The sequence below is a fragment of the Otolemur garnettii genome, unplaced genomic scaffold, assembly GCF_000181295.1.
Source record: "Otolemur garnettii isolate 467f Iridium unplaced genomic scaffold, OtoGar3 scaffold00252, whole genome shotgun sequence".
NCBI lineage: Eukaryota > Metazoa > Chordata > Mammalia > Primates > Galagidae > Otolemur > Otolemur garnettii.
The window spans coordinates 1,432,218-1,441,881 of NW_003852647.1; the positions used below are offsets into that span (position 1 = coordinate 1,432,218).

At 47.9% G+C, this 9,664-nt stretch overlaps 1 pseudogene across 1 annotated transcript; it reads right to left on the reverse strand.

The window, feature by feature from the left end:
- Positions 1 to 5,806: 5,806 nt before the first annotated feature.
- LOC100965278 lies at positions 5,807 to 7,975 on the reverse strand (annotated as a pseudogene). The gene has a single exon (XR_001161823.2). The product of XR_001161823.2 is annotated as a splicing factor U2AF 65 kDa subunit pseudogene (transcript).
- Positions 7,976 to 9,664: the final 1,689 nt, after the last annotated feature.

Consider the following 9,664-nt stretch of genomic DNA (forward strand, 5'->3'; position numbering starts at 1 on the left):
GCTCATACTTGTAATCCTAGCAATATGGGAGGCCAAAATGGGTAGATTGCCCTGAGCTCACATGTTTGAGACTAGCCTGAGCAAAAGTGAGACCCTCATCTCTAAAAAAAATAGCTGGGCATTGTGGCAGGAACCTATAGTCCCAGCTACTTGGGAAGCTGAGGCAAGAGAATCACTTGAGCCCAAGAATTGGAGGTTGCTGTGAGCTATGATGCTACTGTACTCTACCAAGGGTGACAAAGTGAGATTTTGTATCAAAAAAAAAAAAAAAAGAAGAAGAAGAAGAAGAAAAGAAAGAAACTACGTACTCCCTCAATAAACCACAAGCACCCTAGCTCAGCACCCATAGTTCAGTGGTTAGGGTGCCAGCCACATACACCAGGGCCGGCAGGTTCAAACCCGGCCCGGGGCCTGCTAAATAAGGACAACTACAACAACAACAAAAAAAAATAGCCTGGTGTTGTGGCAGGCGCCTGTAGTCCCAGCTACTTGGGAGGCTGAGGCAAGAGAATCACTTAAGCCCAAGAGTTTGAGATTGCTGTGAGCTGTGACACTACAGCACTCTACCAAGGGCAACATAGTGAGACACTGTCTTAAAAAAAAAAAAAAGCACCTAAATCCATGTCTTACAGATTAAAAAAAAAGCCAATCAAAGATAGTTGGTGCCAGGAATGAACATAGGAAACAGAATCAAAGAATGAGATTCTAGAGATGGATTACCAGACAATCAGTTGGGAATGATGACCTCGTTAGTAGCAGTAGTTGGAAGGCTGATAGTCTCTGGCAATGCAATTATTAAGGCTTTCATCTGTGGTGAGCTGGGATGGGACACAGGTGAATGGGGATGCACTGCTCATGACAGAAAAACGGCCAACAGGGGTATTGCTATGTATATAATTTTTAAAAAGATAAAATTTAGGTAAGCAGAAGTCTTGAGTTAACTTCCCCAATGGAAAGTCACAACACTTTCCCCAATTTCCAAACCTAAGCTAATTTTTGGACCTAGAACCAAGAAAGTGAGGGAGAGACCAGGTTCCTATAAGAAAGGATCCCTACTGGGTGGCACCTGTGGCTCAGTGAGTAGGGCACCGGCCCCATATACCGAGGGTGGTGGGTTCAAACCCGGCCCCAGCCGAACTGCAATCAAAAAATAGCTGGGCATTGTGGTGGGGGCCTGTAGTCCCAGCTACTCGGGAGGCTGAGGCAAGAGAATCGCTTAAGCTCAGGAGTTGGAGGTTGCTGTGAGCTATGGGACGCCACGACACTCTATCAAGGGCAACAAAGTGAAACTCTGCCTCAAAAAAACAAAACAAAGAAAAACAAGAAAGGATCCTACAGCAACGTGGCAAATACATCCAGTTGTGGTCCCCAGTTCTTCTATGTTTCAAGTCCCCCTAGTTCAACGTATCTATGACCATTTCTCAGATAGCATGAGAAAGAAAAACACACAGAGTTTTTTGAGATCTACTGGACCCAGAAAATAAGTAGACACTAGTATAGTGCAAAGTGTTATTATGGCCCCTTGTTAGAAAGGGGATTATTGGGGTCAGGTAATAATGAGCATAGAAGTAAATATGCAAACAGTTAGAGAATCCTTACCTCAGTTCCTTGATCTATGGCATAAGAGCTATTGTAATAAGAAAGGCTCCATGGAAGCCCCTGAAAGTCACCCCCTCAAAGAAAAACTCTTCCATTGGCAAAGATGATAAATAATAACAATACCACTTCTCTGGTGGAGGGATAGCAAAGTTTAGTGTTATCCTTAAAACTTTAAATAATTCAGAAATAATGGTCCTCATTATATCCCCATTTAATTAATCAGTCTAGCACCTGCCCAGTAATAGTCCTAATTACATCCACTGAGCAGGATGTGGTATCTTTATTAAAGCAGATTAACAAACCTCTGGCAGGTGTCATGTGGCTACTGATTAGGACAAATATATTCTTTTATTTTTAGCGGGGGGGGCAGGGGCTTTTGAACCCGCCACCTCCGGCATATGGGGCCAGTGCCCTACCCCTCTGAGCCACAGACGCTGCCCTAAATATGTTCTTTTCATACCCATCAGGAAGGAAAATCAGAACTGGTCCCATTCACGTGGAATGTACACAAGTACATATTCACAGTCTTATCTTGGGGCTATGTTATTTCTCCTACTCTTTCTCGTAATATAGCTCAAAGGGACCTAAATAATCTGGGTATTTCATAGAACATCATATTGGTCCACTATGTCAATGGTATCATGTTAACTGGACCTAATGAGCAGGAAGAAGTAACCCTGGATGCCCTAAAATGTGCACTCTGGAAAGTAGGAGATAAACCCCACAAAGATTCAGGGATGAGCCAACATAAGTGAAGTTTTTAGGACCCCAGTGGCCTAAGATCTGAAGAATTCTGGGACATTTACTGCACAGTGATTGAGAAATTTTTGCACCTTGAATTTCCCATCTCAAAGAAAGAGTCTAAAGTTGGGTCTCTTTGGGTCTGGAAGCAACATGTTCTCCATTTGGGAATGCTGTACTAACCCATTTATTGGATAACATGGAAGACTATTAATTTTGAGTGGGATCCAGAGCAAGAAAGGCCTTTCAAGTAAATCTATACTGCAATAAAAACAATTCCACTAGGCTGGGCACAGTGGCTCATGCCTATAATCCTAGCACTCTGGCAGGCCAAGGTGGGTAGATTGCTTGAGCTCACAAGTTCCAGACCAGCCTGAGAAAAAAAAAAAAAACAAGAAAAAGAAAGAAAGAAAGAAAAGAAAAATAATTCCACTTTTTGGGTCACATGCTCCACAATATTCCTTGATATGAGAGGTATTTGTGGTACAAAAAAAGTGGAGTTTCTAACAAGCTCAAATAGGAACAGTTGTAGTGCAAACCCTTAGGTTCTGGAACAAGGCCAAGCCATCTGAAGAAGAGAATTATATACCATGTGAAAAGCAGCTCCTATGCCCTGATAGAGATCGAGCACTTGTCCTTGGGGCATCAAATAGCCATGTTCCCAGAATTGCCCATCATGAGCTAGGTTCTGTCATACCCACCTAGTCATAAGGAAGGGAAAGCCCAGCGGCAAGCTAGAGTGTGATAAAGTGGTACATCCATCAAGATTGAGCTCAAGCAGCCTAAGAAAGAACAAAGAAACTGCAGAAACAGGTGGTCCACACCTTGATGTCACCCACTACTGTTGCTCAGTGCTTCTCTCTCAACTCATGTCTATGGGCAGATGGAAAAGGAAGTGTCCCAGCTGACATAAAAGGAAAGAGCTTCAATTTGGTTCATGGGTGGTTTGGCTTAGTATCTGGGTATAAGCTAAAAATGTGCGCCTGTTTTTCTGTACAGCCCCACTCAAAGGTGTTGGTGAAAGATAGTGGGCAGAGCTTTTGGTGATATCCTTTGTTACCCACTTTGTGTGAGTGAAGAAGTGGCCTCAAATTATAATGTATATTGATTCATGGGCAACAGTACATGCCTTGGTTGAATAGTCAGGAACTTGAAAGGGAAAGGTGGAAAGACTAGGGTCAAGAATGTCTGGCTGGGCTCAGTGCCTGTAGCACAGTGGTTATAGTGCCAGCCACATGCACCGAGGCTGGCAGGTTCAAGCCCGGCCTGGGCCAGCTAAAATCAATACTGACAACTGTAACAAAAAATAGCTGGGCACTGTGGTAGGTGCCTGTAGTCCTAGTTACTTGGGACGCTGAGGCAAGAGAATTGCTTAACCCCAAAAGTTGGAGGTTGCTGTGAGCTGTGACACCACAGCACTCTACCAAGGGCAACATAGTGAGACTATGCCTCAAAAAAAAAAAAAAAAAAAGGCTGGCTAGGCTCATTATCCATATCTCAGTGGTTAGGGCACCGGCCACATATACCAAGGCTGGCAGGTTCAGGCCCGGGCCAGCTAAATAACAATGACAACTGCAACAAGAAAATAGCCAGGAATTGTGGCAGACACCTGTAGTCCCAGCTACTTGCAAGGCTGAAACAAGAGGATTGCTTAACTCCAAGAGTTTGAGGTTGTTCAGAGTTATGATGCCATGGCACTCAATCTCAGGGCGACTGAGTGAGACTCTGTCTCAAAAAAAGAAGAAAAAAAATTAAAAAAGGATGTCTGGGGAAAAGTCATGTGGGTAGAACTATGGGAATGGGTACAAAGTGTAAAGGGTTCATCTTTTCATTTTAACAACTCCCAAAAAGCAACCACTGAAGAAGCATCAAATGACCAAGATGACAGTATGATCGGGCCAGTTGATATCAGTCTGTCCTCTGCCACCCCAGTGCTTGCACAGTAAATTAGCCACAGTAGCAGAGATGGAGGCTATGCATGGCATGGGCCCAACAGGATGGGCTAATCTAGAGATTGCCATGGCTGAAATTCTAATCTTCCAGCAACAGAGAACAATGCCAAATCCTCAATGTGACACCATCCCTTTGGGATACAAACCAGTCATGTGTTGTCAAAATGATTACATTTGACCCCTCCCCTCTGGAAAAATTAGTAGTTCATTCTGACAGATATTGACATGCATGCCACATGAATATTTTTACTGTTCTTCCACAAGACCTCAGTCAGGACCACTTTCTGAGGGTTCCTAAAGAATCTGGACTACCAACATAGGAGCTCTCATAATGTCACCTCAGATCAAGGAGCACACTTTATGAAAAATATGATGCAGCAGTGGGCATGTGACAATGGAACACACTCATCAGCCCCACCACATTTTGCAACATTCAGAAGCTGCTGGTATAATTGAGTGATAAAAAGGCACTTCAAAAGCACAGCTGAAACACTAGCTTAGAGACCACTCCTGTGAGGACAGGGCAGTACCCTTTAGGATGCAGTATATACAGACAGTTTCCAACTTATAATAGCTTGACTTAGGATTTTTCAACTTTACAGTAATGTGAAAGTGAGACCTATTCAGTAAAAATGTACTTTGAATTTCGTATTTGATCTTTTCCCAGCCTAGCACTACACAGTAGGATACTTCCTCATGATGCTGGGCAGCAACAGTGAGCCACACCTCCCAGGCAGCCATGGGATCTAGAGAGTAAACAGCTGACACTTACTTGAGCTAGTCAACATTTCATTATAAAACAGGCTTTGTGAGGCTGGGTGCGGTGGTGGCTCATGCCTGTAATCCTAGCACTCCAGGAGGCCAAGGCGGGTGGATTGCCTGAGCTCACGGGTTCAAAACCAGCCCAAGCAAGAGAGACTCCCCCCACCACCCCCCACCCCATCTCTTAAAAAAAAAAATAGCCTATTCAGGAGGCTAGGACAAGCGAATCACTTCAGCCCAAGAGTTTGAAGTTGCTGGAAGCTATGACACCACAGCATTCTACCAAGGGTGACAAAGTGAGGCTCTGCCTCAAACAAACGAAAGGCTTTGGGCAACACCTGTGGCTCAGTGGGTAGGGTGCCAGCCCTATACACTGAGGGTGGCGGGTTCAAACCCGGGTCCTGCCAAACTGCAGCAACAACAAAAAAATAGCCGGGCATTGTGGCAGGCGACTGTAGTCCCAGCTGTTCAGGAGGCTGAGGCAAGAGAATCGCCAAAGCCCAGGAGTTGGAGGTTGCTGTGAGCTGTGACGCCACAGCACTCTACCAAGGGCGATAAAGTGAGACTCTGTCTCTTAAAGAAAAACAGCCTTTGTGTCAAATGATTTTGTTGAACTGTAGTCTAATGTAAGTGTCCTGACCATGTTAAAGTAGGCTAGGCTAAGCTATGATGTTCAGTAGAATAGGTTTATTAAATGTATCTTTTCCTGTCGCTCCGCCAGCTGAAATAAAGTTCTTCCTCTTTTATTTTTTATTTTATTTTATTTTTGCTTTTTAAAAAATACAACAAAATGTTTAATGAGCAAATTCATCTTAGCAAATATTAAACTGCCACAGAGAGGAGGACAGGGACAGGGGTCATGGGGCTGGGCACAGGTCAGGGAGACTTAAGAGGAGATTGTCAACTATGTAAGAAACCAGGGTGTCAGAGAGGACAAGAGGCTGGAGGAATGGAGCTGTGGTCCTGGTAAAGAGGGCTGGGCGCTAAGGATCAAACAAAATTCAAAATAGTTTGGCCATAACATATAAACATACTTCTACCATGGGGAAGAGGAGGGGGGGGCAAGGGAGGAGAGGCTGTTTTGGGAGGGGCCATGGGAGTCCTACCCACACTGCTGTGCACCCCATCCCAACCCCTTCCCTCTATCTGTGTGGGTGTGTGTGTCTGAGAGGGCCTGTGTGCACACTTCCCAGTCCCCTCCCTGCTCTAACCTCCGACCCCCCCCACCTCCCCACCCTTAATTGCTGCCATTCCAGTTACTGCTGGCTGTCATTCAACTGTCACTCCTCTGCCCATCATCTTCAGAGGGGAAAAAGGGGTTGGGAGGAGGAAGAAGACCCTATCTAGCCCTGCCCCCACCCTCCCTTGCCCACCTCTACCAGAAATCCCGGCGGTGGTAAGAGTCGGGGTCACAATACTTTGTGACAACCACTCTGTTGGCAAACTTGCGGCCTGTCAGGCCCTGCATGGCTTTCTGGCAGTCAAACACAGAGGTGAACTCCACAAAGATCTTTCCGCAGCCAGGCACCTCGACACCATCCACAGGCCGGGGGATCTCGATAGACTTGACGAGCCCATACTTGCTGCACTCATCTCGCACATCTTCCACAATCTCCTCATACTCTTCATCATCCAGCAGCTCCTCGGGCAGCACCATATTCATGAGGCACAGGACCTCGGTGGGGTGGCCACCCATCTGTACCTGGGAGCTCATCAGGCCCGGCACTTGTAGGGTCACAGGCGTCTGATTGATGGTGCTCAGCGTGGCATTCTTGGCTCCCACACTTGCCCTCTGGACAAGCAGCTTCTTATCCCCCAGCTGCATCCCATTCAGCCCTGCGATGGCCTGATCTGTGACATTGATGTCCACGTACTCACAGAAGGAGTAGCCCTTGGAGAGCCCGGTGGCACTGTCCTTGACCAGGTTGAAGGCCTTAAGAGGCCCAAACGATGTCAGCAGTTCTTTCACCTGGTCATCATTCAGATAATTGGGTAAGCCCCCAATGAACAGCTTGTGGGCAGAGTCAGGGACCACAGTGGACACAACTCCAGGAACATAGACAGAGGGATTCTCTGACATGCCAGGCAGCGGCTGGTAGTCATGAGGCCGGCGGATCTTCAGTGACTGGCCTTGGAAGATGATGCCATCGAAGGCCATGGCCTGGGTAGTCTCATCCACTGAACGGAACTCCAAAAAGGCAAAATTCTTGTCTTGGTTAATCTGCACAGCCAAGACAGGGTTGCCAAGGGCTTGGGTCAGCCCCCCCAGGCGCATCTGGGTGTTGAAGAACTCCATCATGGTCTCCTCAGTGATGCCAAAGGGGATATTGCCCACATACAGGCGACGGGCCTGTCTGGTCATCTGGCTCCCCACCACAGGCACGGGCGTCGGGGTCACAGCAAGCCCATCAGGGGTCATGGTGGGGAGAAGGGCAGTGGCTGGAATCTGACCTGCAGCTTGCATGGCCTTGTACTGCATTGGAGTGATGTGCTCAAAGCCAGGGGGGGGCACGTCCCAGTATTTACGGACCTTTTTCTTCTTCTCATGGCGGGGGGAACGAATCAACCCACCGTGCTCCTCTTTAGCGCCTCTGGTCAAAGGTTTGCTTCGCCGCCGCCTGTCCCGGGAGGCGCTCCGCTGGTCCCGGTTGCGCCGGTGCCGGCTCCGGCTCCGACGCTTGCGGTCCCGGCTTCGAGGGCGGCTGTGGCTGCGCTTCCTGTGGCGGTTCTCTTTGTCCCGCTCTTGTTTATTCTCATTAAGCTGCCGCTCGAACTCTTCGAAGTCCGACATGCTGAGGAGGCCGTGTAGGGCCTTGCGCAGCTCTAGCCTTGCCTTGCCACCCGCCCGCTCTGGCCGCTTCAACTACTTCCGCCACTGGCTACGGTTACCTCAGGCCGCCGCCGGCGCTTCACCGCCTCCTACCTAGTGAGGCTCCCGGCAGCCCGCCTAGCCCCGCCCCGGCTCCACCCCCTCTCCACTTCCGCGCTCCCCGCGCGCTACCGCTGCCCCCGCCCCTGAGCCTGCCTCCGAAGCGCGTCGGCTATTTCCGGACAGCGGATGTAGGGGTCGGCAGGCGGTGGCTTCTACTTCCGAAAACACCCGAAGCCGGGGTTTAGCCGGCTTCCTAGGTCTCCGTAACCTTTCGGAGGTCAGCGCCTTAACTTTCGGAAGTTTCTGCGGGTCCTCGTGTCCGTCTGTGTCCAGCCCCCACTAAGGGTTCAGAGCCTTCCGACAATTCAAACTGTCCCAGTCTTTGGCTATTTCCGCAGGCTCGCCCGGCCTTCTCCACAGGCACAGTCACAGCAATTCGCCACTTCCAACAAGCCTAACCGTCCCGGACTTCGGCCCTTTCCGAAGGTTTCCGGCGCTCGTTCTCGGCCCCTCCAGAGATTAAGCTCGATTCCAAGGTTCGGCTCTTTCCGGAGATTCCACTCCCGTCGGAAAACTTCGGTGCCTTCTGCCACTCTTCGTAAAGGCCTCACTCACGGGGTGCAGCTTCGGCTTTTTCCGTCGACACTTCGGCTTCTTCCAGTTCACGGAGGACCTGAGAAGGTTGCGCGAGACAAAAGCAGCCAGCTGGGGGAAGGGTGTGCGCGGCCGCCGTGGTGTAGTCCCAGCTACTGGAAAAGCTGACGCGAGAGGATTGCTTGAGCTCAGGAGTTTGAGGTTGCTATGACCTACGACATAATGGCACTTTACCCAGGGCAACAGAATGAGACTCTTTATAAATAAATAAATAAATACATTTTTATCTTTTTTTTTTTTTTTTCAGTTTTTGGCCAGGGCCGGGTTTGAACCCACCACCTCTGGTATATGGGCCCAGCGTCCTACTCCTTGAGCCACAGGTGCCACCCATAAATAAATTTTTTACTTATTTTCAAATTATAATGGGACATAACTTCATTGTAAGTAGAGGAGCATCTGTACTCTAACTTAGCATGTGCCAAATTATGGTCCATAAGACAAATACAGCCCGCTGCCTGTTTTGTAAATAAAGATTTATCAGAACACAGCCATGCTCAATTGTTTACATACTGTCTTTGGCTGCTTTCATGCTGTAACAAAATCGAGTATCAGCAACAGAGACCATATGGTCGGCAATGCCTAAAATATTTACTATCTTGTCTTTTATTTAAAAAGTTTGCTGACTCAGGTTCTAAATCAGTGGTCATTATTTAATGCTCTGGCCCTGTCCCTAATAGGTAAAATACATAGGTGTAAGAACCAAGAGATGGAAGTAAGAGTAATCCCCTCACGATCACTCCTAACAACCCACAGAGGGGACATGTCCTTCCTGTCTCCAAAACTTTAGGCTGTGTGCATCTAGAGGCCTTGGTTCTCAAAGGGCCATCACTTCCACAAAAGGATGCAGTAAGATTCCTACTCCGCTTAAAGCTGCATCTACTGCCTCGTTGCTTTAGGCTGTTTCTGCCAGTAGACCAGCTGGTACACAAAAAGAGCTACGATTTTGGCAATGGTGATTGACTTTTGATCATCATGAAGAGGAAGGGTTGCTACTACATAATGTGGGCAGAGAAAAGCATGTCTGGCATTGAGGTGACCTACTAGGGTATTTTTGGTACTCTAATGTACGGTTTAAACTATGAAA